The following is a 17,725-nucleotide window of genomic DNA, read 5'->3' as shown; positions in this document are numbered from 1 at the left end:
CTTGGTACAAATTAGGATCACTCCTTTATCTCCTTTCTAGGCAGTTACACCTAGACACAACTATTTCTAGGCCTATTAGCACTAATCACTCTATAATTGTGTGCTTAAATGCCTTGGATGATCACTTTAAGCGCTTTGGTGGATTGGATGTCTTCTCAAGTATAAGTGAGCTTCTCTGGACTCCAACACACTACAACAACTTTAAATGACCAAGTGGAGGGATATAAATAGCCTTAAACCCATGGACTAGTCGTTGCCCCAATAGCACAACTTTACTGTATACACCGAATGATCCAGTGTAAACAACATTGTAATCATCGGACCATCTAGCGTGTACATCATCCAAAACTAGCAATTGGAACTCCACTTAAATCCTCTGTGAATACCGGACATTCCGGTGTACTCTTCAACTCCATCATCAGACCTTCTGACGTGTACTCTTGAGCCTAATCGCGCCGCTGAAACCTTCTCTGTAACAAATACTTGGGTACATTGATTTTTAGAGCATCAGACCTTCCAATGTGTTGAACTTTATTTTTCAACACATGCAACCTTCTCTGCAATAAATACTCCAGCGCAACCATCCGATGAGTACAACTCATAGCGTCAGACCTTCTAGTGTACACAAATATTTTCTTCCTCTCTGTCAGAAATACTCAGGTGCATATAACTGGACATCACCAGACTTTCTGGTGAGTGTATTCTTCTGTGAACTCTTCTGACAGAAATACTCTAGCATGTATAACTTGGGTATCACTGGACCTTCCAGTGTAGTCAATTTTCCTAAGACTTCGCTAATTCAATCAAACTTGGTCCGACTGCGGTGGCTTCTTCATGTATTGTATCCATGAGGCTTACTAAAGTATATATTTGACAAACATATTAGTCTCATTGACTATATTATCATTAATCACCAAAATCGCATACATGCCCTGAGAGGGCCATGTTTGCTACAATCTCCCCCTTTTTGGTGATTCATGACAACACAACCAAAACAAATAGAAAATAATAAATGATATCAATTTTAAAATGCACAAAGTCTTACCACTTTACTTGGATGCATGTTCTTACCACTTAGTCCCTCTTTTGTTGTGGTTCCCCCTTTCTTCATCTCCACTATCTCCATTGATCTACCCATGCAAGAGTTCTTCCTTTGTCACCCTTGGCATCCTAAGCATATTGCTTCTTTACTTGTTTTCTCCTAGACATGTCATCTTGCAACTTGCATCTTGCTTTGGTTATCAAAATTCTCACCCTTTGTCAATTTATCTTCAAAAATGCTCTAAGGACTTGTAGATTACTACGTGAGACTACAAAAGATATCACTTGCAACACATGTTAGTCTCAAAATCACAACATATAGGATATTCTCCCCCTAAATTAGTGCATATGAGTGTTGAATAATTGTGAGATATATTAATTTGTTATTGATAACAATGAGGAATTTACCCTATAAATTGGACTCATAGCACATAAAAAATACCAAAAGTAAAAACATGCAATGAAAAGAACCTACGACTAAAAACTATGTAGATTTCTCATGGATTAACGAGGAAAACTCAAGCAACCTACCATATAAAAAACCTTTACTAGGCATTGCAATAAATTAAAATATGCATATGCAATCCTAGACAAGGCAGAGGTATACATCAATTGAAAAGATTTTGCATCGAGTACCATTACCTCTTTTACCTTCAGATGGGCATTTCAGTATATGATGTTCATGATCAACGCGATCAATCTTGTACACTTGGCTCCATTACTTGAATCTTTACTTCATCTTGTGAGCCAAGTCTCTAAATCCCCAAGTTCACCCGTGGACTTCAAGTCTTTTTTTGGAATCCAAACTAATTGGGGTCTCTTCATGTTAGTGATGACTTCCTTAGGCACCCAAATAGGTTGGTTTCACCTCCGGTCCTTTCTCCCAACTATATGTGCAACCATTTTTCCATTGTTCTTCTTCTTGAGATTGTAGTGGTTGCTCTTGATCTTGATCTTGTAGTTGGGCTTAGTGTAGAGGTTGGATGTCTTTTTGGAGAGATTCATCATCTTCTTCTTCTGCTTGGTCTCCTTCTAGACTTGCTTACATTGAAAAGATTTATGACATTCTTGATAGCATTTGAATTTTGTCACGGTGGAACTCTCTGCAAGATTATTCATCTATTTTCATAGTTATCTTGAGAAGGTTGGACATGTTGTTTGCCCTTAAATCTTGTCAAATTCCTTATGCTTCTTCACTTCTTGCTTTAGCTCATCAATCTCTTGTGCAATCAATTCATTATATGGTTCTAAAAAACATTCTCAACACATATCTCATTACAAAGGAGTGAGCTAGATAAATTATTTAAATTATCACAAGAAGTGGAAGCATCTACCTTAGGATTGAAATTGAGTAGAGAGGTAGATTGCTTCAAAGAGACCTTAGGTTGAGATTCAATGCATTTAAGTTTTGCCTTAAGCTTTTCATGCTCCTTGTTTAACAATTTGAATTTGCTCAATAATTGTTTATAATTGGACACAAAGGAGGCATGAATGTCATTAAGGTCATTGGATTTCTTAAGTTCATTAAAATTGTTTCTTCAAGACCCTTTGTTTCTCATTGATCAATTCAATAAGTTCTTCTTAGGAGGGAGAATTTTCATCGGATTCATTATCACTTACATCATCTTCCATACCTTTATCCATAAGACACTTGTGAGATGATGGTTTGTGTGATGATGACTTGTGTGCATGATGGTGACCTTGAGGAAGGGCTTCTCTTGGAGAGTGGATGGTGAGGCTCTTATTGCTTGAATCTTCATCTTCACTCACTCATCTTCCTATGCGTGCAACTGCTTTGTATCTTCCCCTTGTCTCCCTCTTCTTATTCTTTGTCTTCTTCTCCTTCTTGATATGATCAATTGTGTTGATCATGTCTTTAATGGAGATTGGGTAATGAATCTTGGCGCTAATTCTCCTCATATTCTTCTCCAATTGTGAGATGAGCTTGGCAAACTTAGGATCCATCTCTTCATCACTTGAGGTGCCTTGCTCATCATCTTCATAGATCTCTTCATCTTCATCTTCATCACTTGAACTTGACTCTTGCTCTTACCTCCTCATCTTCACCTTCATGTGTGTACATGAAGCTTGCTTGCTTATGAGAGCAAGATTCTTGATGTCGGATGAGGAAGAAACTTCCACCCCATGTTCATGGTCATTTCATGGGCGATGATCTTGCTGATTACTTAGCTTGGAGTCATATTTTTGATGTCACTCTTGTCATAGATGATGGAGACTATCAACTTGTATTTTGGAAGATCTTGAAGTATCATTTTCACCACTTTATCGTATTCAATTTGTGTCAAACCTAGCCTATTGATCTAATTGACAAGAATATTAAATCATGAATACATATCATTAGCACTTTTATGGGCAAATTATTTAATGTTATCAAGCTTGAAGAGTAGCACATGATATTTCTCATCAAATTATTTAATGTTATCAAGCTTGGAGAGTAGCACATGATATTTCTCATTGTGCATATCCTTTGTGGCTTCATGTATTTCAATGAGACTAGTCCAAATATCATGTACATTGGTGAGAGAATAAATATGATTAAATGCATTAACTATAAAGATGATAAAAGGATACTCTTTGTTAATCCATCGCATTGTCTTTTCTTTGTGAGGTGTTGCTTCATCCCTTCCTCGGTGACTCTCCAAATATCTAACCCCTTGTCTTGAAGAAAATAAGTCATTAGAATTTTTCATCAGGAAAAATTAGTGTCATCAAAATGTGAAGCACTATGGGTATCCATTCCAACCCCGGACATCACAACTCTATGTGGTTAAATCTTATCAAGAGCACAATGCTCTAATACCAATTGTAGGGATCGGTGATGTCTTAAGAGGGGGGTGAATCAGGACATTAAAACTAATCGGCTCCAAAAACTTACAAGATAAATATATATCAATTTCTATCTAAATGTGCTCTAAGTTTATCTAGTGTGTCTACTCTACCGTTCAAAAGGTTGGCAACCTACTCTATAAAGGTAAATTGCAAGTGTGTAAGTGCGGAAACATAAATAAGGTAGAGAGAACGAACTCGGCACAAGGGATTTTTATTCTATAGTATCGATAGAATAAATGCCACCCCTAGTCCACGTTGGAGCTCCACCAAGGATATGCTCCCAGTCACAAAGACTATTGCGGTCATGTCTATTGAGCCACCAAGCCACAAATGCAAGGCTTACACCAAGCTTCTCTTCCGGTCACTTGCTGTCGTCTTCACTTCGGAGCTTGAACCACCAAGGCAAGGGTCTTCGCATCTCCGTACAAGCTTCTTGCCGCCATTCCACACTAAGTTAGAGGGTCAACAAGCATGACCCACCAAGACCCAAGGTGCCAACAAGTTACCAAGACTCTAAGGTATCAGCATACTACTTGGTACAAGCTAGTATCACTCCTTAATCCCCTCTCTAGGAAGCAACACCTAGACACAACTCTCTCTAGGCCTATTAGCACTAATCAATCTCTAATCATTTGCTTAATTGCCTTAGATGATCACTTCAAGCACTTTGGCAGCCTGAATATCTTCTCAAGTGTATATGAGCTTCTCTAGACTCCAGCACACTGCAACACCTTCAAATGACTGAGTGGAGGGGTATAAATAGCCTCAAATCCGTGGATTAGCCATTTCCCTAATGGCTCAACTTTACTGTATATGTCGGATGATCCGGTGTAAATAATATTATACTCACAGGACCATCCAATATGTACATCATCCAAAAACTAGCCGTTAGAACTCCACTCAAATCCACTGTGAACACCAGATATGCCGGTGCACTTTTCAACTCCATCGCCGGACCTTCCGGTGTGTACTCTTGAGCCAAACCATGCCGTTGAACCCTTCTCTACAAGAAAAGCTCTGGTATATTGATCTTCAGAGTGCGAGACCTTCAGGTGTGTTGCACTTTATTCTTCAACACATGCAACCTTCTCTGCAACAAATACTCCGGTTCAACCATCCGGTGAGTACAATTCATAGCGCCAGACTCTCCGGTGTACACAAATGTTTTCTTTCTCTCTGTCAGAAACACTCTGGTGCAAACAATTAGACATTATTGGACCTTTTGGTGAGTGTATTCTTTTGTGAACTCTTCTAACAGAAATACTCCAGCGTGTACAACTCGGGTATCATCGGACCTTCTGGTGTTGTCATTTTTTCTGGGACTTCTCTAATTCAATCAAACTTTATTCTGGTTATAATAGCTTCTTCATGTATTGTATCCATAAGACCTACTAAATAATATACTTGATAAACATATTAGTCTCATTGACTATGTTGTCATTAATCACCAAAATTATATACATACCCTAAGAGGGCCATGTTTGCTTAAAAAACTCCTCCTGATGCTATACAAAGGCTGGAAATGCATGTTGTCCCCCATGCCATGCTTATTAATTATAGCAGCCCATTTTGCCTCAAATTCTTCAGGTGTTACACTGTAGTTAATACAGTCTGTAAACTCGTCCTTCAATTCTTCATTAGATGAAAGGTATGGACCAATTGTTCCGTATGCTTTATCCATTATGTGCCACCGACAATTTAGATGATTTGTATTAGGGAAGACAAGCTCAATTGGCCACCTCATAGCCCCATCTTATATGTTATTATATTCAGGGGAGCCTTGCCTTCCATCGCTTCTGGGAATGCATTGGAAAGCCAAACACTTCTCATCCCTTAGGAATGTGCACCCTAGCTGGAATGATTGAGCATGTCTATTTATTCCAATAAAGGGGGTAAAGGGCATGTCGTACATATTAGTCTTGTATGTCATATCGAATGAAACACAGTCACCATATGCCTCATATGCTTTCCTTGTTGAACCATCCACCCAGAATAGGTTCTGAATCTTATAATCACTATCCAACTTGAACTTGTAGAAGAAATCAGGATCATCTTGCCAACCTTTCAAAGTAGTCTAGTGTTTATTGCATGTCTTTGTACTTTTCAGCGATACGGAGTGTGGAGTGGAAGTTACTCACATTTTTGCCTACGTATGGTCCTAGTTCCATAGAGCCATAGAACTTAGTCATTAACTGCATAATGCGCCTTGTGCTCATGTTACAACCATGCAACATAGTGATGAAAGCCTTTTCTTCCTTATATATACCTTTGTGTGATCTAAGCCATTTTTCTAGTGAGAGATTCGTAATGAGTGGATGATTATGCTCAGCTATGAAATAAATTACAAGCCACCTAGCACCAATTAGCGTCACAGTCATCCTCACTTTGCATTGTGTATACTTCATTTTCTCCCTTTTCCTTTTCTTGCCACCATGCCCCCCCCCCCCCCCCTTGTTTAATGGCTCGCTCATCCGGTAGATCAAGATCATCTTGTTCAGAATCATCTTCATCTGAATCATCTATAGGCTCCTCAGTATTTTCATTAGTTTTGCTTTTCTTTCGTTTTCCTTCTTTGTTGCAGACGAACTGGATTTTTTCCAGCACTTTTGTAATACAAGATATGTGTGTGGTATTTTTCCTGATTGAGAAGTCAATTCTATTAGCATATGCATTGTAGTATTCCCTTGTTTCTACTACACTGCCAAATGTCATCCTAGAATAGGGGATTTGTGGCACATACCACACCTCACCCTCTTCATGCACATCAACTTGTCCAGTAATATCTACAACAACAATATCCCCTATAGCAACTAGTGTGTTCATAGCATTCTCTTGCTGGATATCTTGTAAATGTGTTTGTTCCAAAGATAGTCTAACATCATAAATGCTTGGGGAATCTTGCTAAATATGAGGAGGTTGAGTGCAGTTTTTTGGATTGCTCTCAATTACATCTTCAGTATATCTTAAGATGAAATCATAGTCAACGTCAGGCGGCAGCTAGTTTAAATCCATCTTTTGTATGACTTTTTTTTCTTTGTTCCTACAACATGGAAGAAAAAATTCAAAAGTGAAAATGACATCTGCGTAATATTTTTTCTGATTACTCACATATTTAGTTTTGAAACCTACAAAAATGCTTTTCAGTAGTGCATATCTTCATAAGCAAGAAATCATACATGGTTTTGCTTTTTTTACGTAGTACAATCATGCATGCTGAATCAGCTATAAGCAGGTTTTGTGTTTTGCAGCACAAGTAAACTGTATCACTGGAGAATTCATATACAGATTAGGAAACAACGAGTTATATATGTATACATTTCTGCATAAATTTTTTTAATCATGCATGTTTTAACAACAAACTCTACATAATATCGATTTTAGTACATTTTGTTGCCTTATTTAACCTAAATCTTTTTTTTAGGTTATAAGACATTTGGAACAACAGATTAGGAAGCAAATCTAGGGTATGCCCTTTTTAAGTTCAATTTATGTTCTGTTTAGGTTTATTAACCATCAGAGAAGCAAATATGCACAAAACTATATTGCGTTCATTGAGTGAAGCAAAACATGCAGAAAAAAACTGACAAGGTTAAACAATTTTTAGAAGATGAAACTTTTAATAAACTGTAAAGACATATCTAATGTGTTCATTCATGTTGATTAACCAGTTTAGAGAAGCAAAATAGCCAGATTCTGTTGAGCATAAACTTTTCCCCTTTTTTTTGTTAAATATGTTTTGGAATCTACGTTAAACAGGAACAAGGATATCTCATTCCTATCCGTTGTTTTTCCCCAATTTGCAGGTCTGTCTAGTTAGTAGCATCAGGTACAATAAGAAAGTAGCACGTTTGACTGTTCAAATATTTTTGCGAGGATGAAGATCTTTGGTTCAGAGAAGCAAACATACAGAAAAAGCAAGTGTGTGCTCTTTTTTCCTGGTTCAGGCAAGTTATGGTATAATTTAAATCATATAGGCTAAATCTTTCTTCAGGAAGCAAACGTAGATTTTTTATGGGAAATCCATGCAAACTTCAGTGTCAGATGCTTTTTCATCGGATGAAGAATATGTGTGTTCCCTCCTTTTTTGCAAAAACGATGTAAAGCTGATCGGAAAACATAGCTACTAAAGCATACCTGATCTCTAAGTAATTCTATGTTGCTTCATGTGCTTCTCTAATGGAGATTTTTTGCTTTTTCATTCGAACCCTAGCGGCGCCTCTGGACATATTGTCCCGTCCAGGTCTGATGGAGGCGGTGCGTGGGGGAAAGGGCAGTGTTGTGTGGGCAAGTCAGGTCTCTTAGATGGGTTCGGCATTGGAAAAGTAATTTTTTGGTGGGCCTAGTATGACCAGCGTGCTCCGCACGCTGAAAAAGGAAAGCTTTTCTTTTTTGGTGTGTGCAGACAGCAAGCTTATACCATGCACGGCTGAAGTATACTCGCTCCCTTTATATATTAGCTAGGTTTAATTATGCGGATCCAATGGTTCCAATCAGCTGAGCAACTCCTTGTTTTGAGGTGTATATATATCTGTAAGTAGAGTGGTTACACATGCAAGTTCTTTGTTTAAAAATATGTAGGTTTTTTATGGCCGTAACATGCTTTTTGTAATATCTGTATGAGAACCTTTTTTTCCTGAACGAATCTATGGACAAAAAGGAAAAATAAAATCATGGTTCCATGACGAGAACATAAATCATTAAAATAAGTTAGGTCTTACATAAGGTACCTCAATCATGAATTCGTTCACATGATGATGCCCCATAAAAATTCAACTCGGCATCTTGTTCTTGTTCCAAAATATCATATCTTTCATTTGCGATCTATCTCTAAAAAGTTCATATCTTCCATTTGATTATTCAATCTCGTCCAGGAAAAGAAAATGTATATCCCACCCCATGTTCCTCGACCCTCGTCCTCCTGCGGAGCCTTCGCGGATGGAGCACGCAGCATGGATCCCCGTAAGCCCTAGGCCCTCCTAGCCCACTACTGAAACTGATCATTCGTCTGAATTCTCGGACTGGCTGCATGAAAAGAAATGTTCTCTCGTAAGATCTTCCTTGGCTGACATGTGGATCCCAGCTATAGCTTGCCAAGTACCGGTTCAAGTTGATCCAAAACTGTGTGCTTCGTGTCGCCGACATGAAGAGACTAAGCAACGGTCAATTAATAATAGAAATACAACTTCTACCTTATGTACCAACCAAACGTCTTGACGTCGTAAATGCACATAGTTATTTTTAAAAATAGATATTTAAATTTGTGTTTAAGAGAACTTAAACTTTGATGATCTAATCATATATCCATACCCTCGGTCAATTGAGTTAGGTTTATTTGCTTAATAGCAGCTTGGAACCATACCATACCAGCTCGAATGAAGCATGCACTCGAATTGCAAGGTGTTGTTGCATGGGAAAACAGTCTGCGAATCCGGACAAGTATTCTGACGAAAAATGAAATACTGGAGGGAGGAGGATATATTTGGAGCTGAGGCGTTGGTAATCGTTCACTCCACGGCCACGTGATGTGTGAGCAGCTCCAATCACAGCCTTGGCTCTGCAGCTAGAGCTGCGAGAGAGATGCATGCACATGAACCATGTCTCTGCCACCGGAGGCCACATCTGGTGCGGCTCACACCGCCTAATTTAGTGCCAAGATTCATTCGCACATCTCTAGGTGCATGCATGAATCAACCACAGCCTCAAGAGAGAAAATTTTATCGGGTTCGAGGTCTCGGATTCTGTAGTCTGCTAACTGCTCTCAGGCTTTCTGATACGCCATCTTGTCTTCCGTTGTTTTGGGTGGGTTCATGCACCATGCGCCCACAGATGCGGCGTTCGAGATTCTTTCGTGGGATAATGTAGGCAGCGAGGACAGCATGCAGTTTCTGCAGGAACAGCTGCCGACCTATTAAGCTATTTTGTACAGATATTTTAAAATTTTATTTTTTTATAATATTATTATAGTATTCTCTAATACTACAGTACTTTCTATTTTTTATATTCAGCACCTATACTATTTTTTATCTCCTATTATTCTCCATCTTCCTCGTGTACACTTCCTACATGAACAGTGTTGTAGATGTCTGTTTCCTCCGCAAAGTTGCATCTTCCATCTTGGTACCGCTTCACTGTAGTAGTACCGTACCAACCGATACGGCATCCACTGGAGCAGTTTGCGGGCGACGTCAAGCGGCATCCTCACTGGCTCCTTCACTGTAGAGGTGGGTACGGTTTCTACTGGAGTCAGGCTTAGCTGCTTGCAATTGATTTCAGTTAAGGAAAAGGGATTATTAGCCATTACGGTTCATGTAAGTTACACCTGAGATATCGATTTTTATCGTGTAAGTTTGTTTCATTTCTCCCTCAATTAATGATCATCAGGTACAGTGGTTTGTGAGGCGTGTGTCTTCCATGCAATCGGAAAAAAAGAACAATGTATTCTATCATGATGACCCTTTTTGTTAAGGGAATATAAATGAACACAGTTAGCTTTGGATTGGATTCCCTTAAAAATATTGGTCTCGTACAAACCACCCGTGAGATTGCAGAGGGACCAGAGTTTTAAAAAAAAAGAAAATATACAACTCAATCCCCGTGACATGCAAAAGAGTCTTCCATGAAAATTAAGAAGCAGCTGGAGAAATGGACGTTCTGCGGAGAAGAGCCGAGTGTCCATCTGGTTTGTACAGACGAGGTAAAAGCAAGTATAGATGCTGGTTTAGTCGCCTCGGGCAAAACTGAAACCTCGTCTAACAAACAAAGTTTGGACATTGACTGGAGTAATGGAGCATCCCGAACCCACTACACCCCACCCCGCCGGTGCATCAGTCCGATGAGCGGCTGGAATCGGGTCCTGAGTTTAATACGTAAAGAGTTTGAAGTAGCAGTAAGAGTCTAAATAGGAATAATATTAGATCGAGGTAGAATTTAGAATTTAGTATACGGCTTTTATATAATGAAGATTGGGGACCTCATAATGTGCCGTGGGAGGAAAGAGACATATTCGTGAGTTGCAACGTGTGTGCATGAGAAATAAAGGAGCAGCATGTGTTAAGAAAAATTTCATCGCTCTTTTGGATGTTTGTGTTCTTTGTGGTTGTTTAATTCTGGTGAAAAACCAACAATTAGTATCAAAGCTAGTTCAATTCATGTCAAGATATAGAAGCTGATGAGATCCGAAGGCCAGTGCTACACCACGGAGCGGCGACACTAGTGGCCTAACATCGTCAAGGCTAGCGACAAGAAGGTTACAGGAACATCGACTTGACAAGATGTTAGTCGACGGTGTGGTGTGGTGTGATGCGAGAGTGGCTACGGTGGTGTGATCGGTGTGTGCAATACAAAGCATGTGGCTCCATAATAATGTGGTGAATAAAGCAAATCGGTGACATGTCATGGTAGCGTGCATGCATTAGATGTGCTACATATGTGTGGTGTGTCTGTCTTGGTCATCCATATTGTTGAGTCCATGCATGTCCAAGACATATGTCTGTCATGGTCATGTATTAAGGGTGGCAGTGGGCTGGGTCAGGTCGGGGCCTCACGGGTTTCAAACCAAGCGAGGGTAGGTTCGAGTGTAAAAACCTGTAAAAACCTCCCCACAGGCCATCGGGTCGAGGCCTCACCTCGAGTCGAGTTCGGGTCCAAGTTTAGTTTTTCATCGTGGGTGTCCTACGAGCTCCGAAATCTTGAGGCCTAATCCCACGCTTATGGCCCCATTCGTGGCATTCCCAGACTCCTAACCTAGGTCTTATCTCCAATGTGCCACACGGTCACTCACACACACACACACACCCGCCCACCCCACATGAACCCTAATCTTAGGCAGCGAACTGGCGACGGCGGCTCCTACGTGACACGGCTTGGTGTCAACCTTTAGCCAAACGAGGTGGCACACCTAGGACGTGATGAGGTCGAGTGCGTAGATAGCAAGCCTCACGATGATCTGGGCTTTGCGGTAGTGGCGATGGCTTCACGCGTGACCCAACTGCAAGGAGGTGCAGAGCTCAGCCTTGCCTCAATTGGTCCACCCACCCCGTTGCTAGATAGCCTCCCCCTCCTAGCCTCCCCTGCTCCCCCTAGGCCCCTCAATCGCAGCCCGCCTACCTCGGCTCCATCGGATCAAAATTCCCCTATGCAACATGGCAAAGTGACGCCGCATTGGTGCCTCCACCTCCTAGCCTCCCTTGCTCCCCATCGGCCATGGCCCGCCTGGCCGTCCCCAATCCCCTTGTTGTCTCCTTCCCACACTCCTAGTCTCATGACCGGCCGTTGGGTCCCTATCGGGTCTCAGGTCCCCACTGAGGCCAGTGGCGGGGTAAGGTGGATTTGCACTCAGTTTGATCTTTAGGTCCAGGTTGGGTTTTAGTTTTCGGGTTTCAGTTGGATGTGTTCTTGCTCCACTCAGTCTTGACCCGCCACGCCCGTTGCTACCCCTAGACATGCAGTAGTTGAGCCCATGCATATCCGAGATGTGTGTGTTGAGGATGATGAAGAAGCGCCCATCATTCTGAATTAGGTGTGTGCAGGGTGGTAGAGGTGTGTTCGCCATCCTAAACTAAATCAAGTGAGTCTGGGAAGATGAAGAAGTGTCCATACTTTTGAATCCAGTGTGAGATCGATGAGTCATATATGAGCCCAGTTGCATCGACAAGTGCAAGATTAGTCAGAAGATTAGAGTGTGAAGAAAATAATATTAAGCGGTGATTGTTAGAGTTAATCTTGTTTTATGGTAGGTTTAGTTTTATAATACACGAGAGTCCACACGAAAGTCAAAGTAGTATCCTAATAGGAGTATAATACACAGAGAGTCAAAGTAGTAGTAGGACTCTGAGTAGGAATATGATTGGATCAAAGTCTGATTTAGAGTCTAGTATTCGGTCCATATATAATGAAGGGTGGGGGCACCCCACAATGTGCCATAGGGGAAAAGAGTCATGCTCGTAAGTTATAATATGTGCGTGCGTGAGAAATAAAGGAGCAGCATGTGTTGAGAAAAATTCCATCGTTCTTGTTATGTCCCAAATCTGTAATCACATAATTAATAATAATCTTGCTTCTTTAGCATTATGCTTAATTTTGTGTAATTTCATTTTTGAACACTAGAGCACTTTGTTTTGAGTCAAATGGATGAGAGAAAGAAAATCGGGAAAGAAAATAATAGAATTCATAGTTAAAGCGGACTTTTTTCTCTAGTACATGGGCCTCACTAGAGTGAGCCAACAACTCTCTCCTTCTCTCCACTTGGGTAGAAGCCTACTCCATCTCTCTCTCTCTCTGCCCCTCCCCCCACACCCACTCTCTCTCTTTTCCAACCGGGCAAAGAGCAAGGATTCGAGGAATGCATGTTATATCACTATATTCCTCTTCTCTTTAGCTTCCCATCCATCTAACTCTTGTTCGCATGCATGAAGATTTGAAGGTTTGGCAACTCAAATTCGTCACCCTTCCTCACTGAAATTTCAGAGGTGGGGCTTTCTCTTCCCGAGCTTTTCCACCTTTCCCTAATGGTCCCCAAGCTTGGAAAAGCATCTTGGGTGAGTCTCCTAGGCTCCCATGTCATAGATGCATGTTTTGGTTGGATGAACCCCGAATTTGGAGCTAAGATCTTGAAGTTGGCGTGTTCTTAAGCTTTGAAGTGAATTAGAGAGATTTTGATGAGATTTGAGTCAGAAATCGAGTTGCTAGGTTGGTGAGTGAATTCTAAACTCTATAAACTATCTCCTCTTTGGTTTGGAGACGCTCGCAAATTAAATTGGTCAAGTTTTTTCCTCTAAGTTGCTCTCTGCAGAAATCCGGATACTCTGGATAAAAGTCCAGATAGTCTAGACTTCCTAGGGGAAAAACCCTTTTGCTTTGTACTCGAAAATCATTAGGGTTTAGGGTGAAATTTGAGTCTAGAACCCTTTTGTATAGGATATACGTATCTCTATGTAGCATAGATTCAACATGAAAGTTGTATCGATTGACGAAATGGAGAAATCTGGAGAGCCCGGAGACTCCAAAACAACACGTTCATTGCAAAACCCCAGAGAGTCTAGATAATTATCCGAAGACTCCGCAACCCGGAGAGTCCAGAGAATTGCCCAGAGTCTCTGGCCTCCTGTACTTTTTTCGACATTGTTAGATCGTGAAGTTTGTTATTTCTTCGCATGTCTTACACTTTTAGCATGTTTTATGCATATTGTAGCATAGATTATTGTACTTCATTCATGCTCATCATTGCATGCATTCTTCTTTAGTGAGTGAAGAACCAGTGCATGACACGGGCACAGTTGAAGATGATGCCAATCTCCCCGATTTCCACTAGTGTTGCGAGGGTAGCATTAGGCGGTCACCTAAGCAACAAGACAAGCATCTAAGCATACTTCTTCCATTAATTTGGATCATATGCATCGTATTTGATAAATTATGCTTTATATATGTTATACATGCATTCAAATCGATGTCGGGTTTATGATGGGTAGAACCTATGTTGATGCACTAATTTTGCTATCATGAATAATTGTTGATCTGTATCCTTGTAGCCTGGGTTTAATATGATGTTGTCCAATTTAACATATTATTCGTGATGCTTAGCAAGTACTTAGGTCCTCAGTAGAAGTCGAGCGGTGCAATGTTTCATCGTTCGCAAGCATAGGCTTTAATTTCTTGCACAATGATCACAATAATGGGTTGATGGTGTTGGTTGGATGAGTGGTGAGGATGAGACGAGATGTGGGTGGTTTTAAGGGTGTTTTTCCTGCCCGGATGTGGAGTTCCCCTAGGTAGGTCAGGAGAGAAACCTGGACACCATAGACCACTTACGTCGCTTAAGCACCGATCGTTGTTGTAGTTAGCTCTAGCACTTATCGTACTTACCACATATTGATCTAATGGTAAGACAAGTCGAATACCTCTGTAGCTATGATCATTTGTGCTTGAACATCGATAGTGTGAGTGGGCGAACTTGTAGAGACACTTGTGGTTGATCCGGGACTTAACCAAAGTAGGCTCCGCACCGAGTGATGCACGATTCAAATAGTTGAGGCTTATTAGGACAGGTTGACATGAGTACCCCTTGTATGGATCTGTGTGGTTGTGCAAGCTGTATGGTCCTCAAGTCTTGTAGGTAAAATTGTACCCCTTGTAGGGTGTAAAAACATTTCAAAATGTCGCGCTCTTGGTCATGATCATGCTTTTGTCCATTTGCACCAGTTGTAGAGTTGCGAGTGTGGATTGATATAGTTGATTGTTTGAGATGGTGCTTTATAGATATTAGTCCTAAGGTTTCTTTTACATTATGTTCAATTGATTTTTATGGGCTAATATGTTACTTCGATCAAGTATAGATGCTCACATATGTGTATGTCAAATTTGCTTTCGCATATGAAATGTACTTAACCATGTGGCCGCATCCTTGCTAATATCCAAATGCATAATCCTTGGGGTCAGGCTATATCTAAGGGTCTATTATGGATTAAGTCTTGCGAGTACCTTCGTACTCTGCTGCTATTTCAAGTGCTACCGACGAGGAGGAGTTGGTCTTTGGCTACTTCACGCCTGCCAAGGGTAGTGGCGGGCATGAGTAGGCAGCTACTCGGAGGTCGTGCTTTTGTGATAGAGTCTAAGGGCATGTTGCTCATCCTTCTTTTGTTGTATAGTCCTTAGTCTTCCACTGTGTAGTTTTTTTTTGTTGGTTAGGAGTTGAGTTAGTTTTTATCTCTTCCTAGCTCTCTTTTGTTATAAATTGTAATAACTTGGTAAACATACTTAAGAACTTGTAATTTAATGTTATTACTTGCTCTTTATTAAGCTATGTTGTGATGTTAAATGTTGGAAAGGCATGTGTTCTGATCTTGTGTACAAAACACATGCCAGGACTACCAGGATGACATTTCGATTAGTCACGAGAGTCATGATTAAGGAAATAATTGATTTAATAACTAATTAGAATACTGTTTGGACGGTTCCTCACAGTTCTTTTGCGTGTTTGTGTTCTTTGTGGTTATTTTATCTTGGTGAAAAGCCAACAACACCCAACAATGAGCTTGGGCCCCTCCTTCCCCCACCGCATACCACCACCTAGACCTCAAATCCCTAGACTTCCGTTAAGCTTCCACCCGAGCACCCAAATTTGGGATCTGCAGTGGGTCGTACCAGGAGGGCGGATTAGGCATCAAAGACAAAGTGCAGCGCAGAAGAGGAGCCCAACACATGGTGCATCAATGTTGAGCAGAAAGGGAAGTAGGTAGAGCAAGTCGTGGACAAGCCAAAGCTACAATCAATCCTAATCAGGCCCAGCACGCCGTCATGCCTCGTACAAGGCTGCTCTCATCCAAAGCAACAACTACCTGCAAGGGAATCGTACAATGCATCACGCAAGTAGAGACAAGGGCGGACAAGACTGGTCAAGAAGAAGCGGCCATCCCAGCAAATGACGAGAAGTTAAGGAGAGGTACTGGAGCTGCAAGGATTGGCCCCCATCACGTCGCGGTTGGACATGTGCAAAAAGCAGTTCATGAGAGGCTGGGCACATGCATTAAACCTATCTCAGAGAAGTCAAGCCCATCCACCCCCGCTTTCCTAGAGCTTTCCAGGGCTGCATGCTGCTACAATTGCCTAACCTCAGACCACCGGAATGCATAATGCCAGGACCCACCATGGGCATTTTGTGTGTGAAATTCGGACACCAATCTAGACTCTGTCGCAACACATCCAACAAGAACACCCATATCACCTCCAGCTTTAGCCCACATAGAGAAACAAGCCGCCCATCGCGAGCCGCTTGTCCACCGCTAATACAGTTGCTCCCAACAAATATTTTGTCTTCACCTGCCTCTCCACAACTAGCATCACCCCACTGCTGCCGCCATCATTGCCACTTTACACCACCAAGGCACTATGGACCTCAACCTCATCCTCACCACCTCCCACAAGAGGTCGGACAAGGCTTGCACCAAAAGAGGCATGTGCCTTCTTCATGTCAATCATGTCTGTTGATGAGAGGGAGCTGAGCATGCGTGCTCTTTTTTGTGGTAGCAGCGGACTCTCATGTTGTGCTTATTTGCTAGAAGGTCTCTAATGGGGCCTCACTCAAGTTCCATCTCATCGAGTCAAAGTTTGATGTCTTCATGCACTCCCATTTGATGTTCCTAAGCAAGTTCAAGAACCTTGCTCATAGATGCAAGGCACTTGCCTCGCCGAACGAGTAAACTTAAGTCTCATCCCATGGTCACGGCAGAGCAACGCTAAAACCACCAACCTCATGTATCGAGCATGTGTCTACTTATAAGATGTCTGGAGGCATGAAAGGCAACTTCGAATGGTGGAAACGTTGTGTTAGGAATAAAACTAATCTTAGGTGAAAGATCATCACTAATGACATGAATACAACATTGAATTAATGTGGAATTAGGGATTAGAACCTAAATTCGGCGAAGCCATCCCTTCTAGGTTAGTCCAAATTCTTGATGAAATCTGAGGAGATCCCCGATGGCGTGGATCGGTCTAGCGCCATCTTGATTGGTTTGGAGAGAAAAATTTTGGTGTAGTAGAAAGCTAATGATGTGATTAGTCTTAAGTTTAAGGCTGCATATGTTTTTTGTAGCGCTAACTGACCTGGGAACTAACCATCTTGGATTTAGCCACCCAATCAAAGGTGCGATTACTAATTATCCCTTAATCATAACTTAATTTCATAATTAACTTATATTGTGTATTAAATCATGGGCTAATTTTAGCTAGAGATCACATTGTGGTCTAACATTCTCTCACTTAATCGAAAGCCTAATATCATTATTCAACACTCGACATAAGCACCATACCAAGTTAATGTAGTTACAATGACGGTCTA

The sequence above is a fragment of the Phragmites australis genome, chromosome 16, assembly GCF_958298935.1.
Source record: "Phragmites australis chromosome 16, lpPhrAust1.1, whole genome shotgun sequence".
Classification (NCBI taxonomy): Eukaryota; Viridiplantae; Streptophyta; class Magnoliopsida; order Poales; family Poaceae; genus Phragmites; species Phragmites australis.
The sequence above is the reverse complement of the archived record's forward strand: the minus strand, read 5'-3'. Positions refer to the sequence as shown.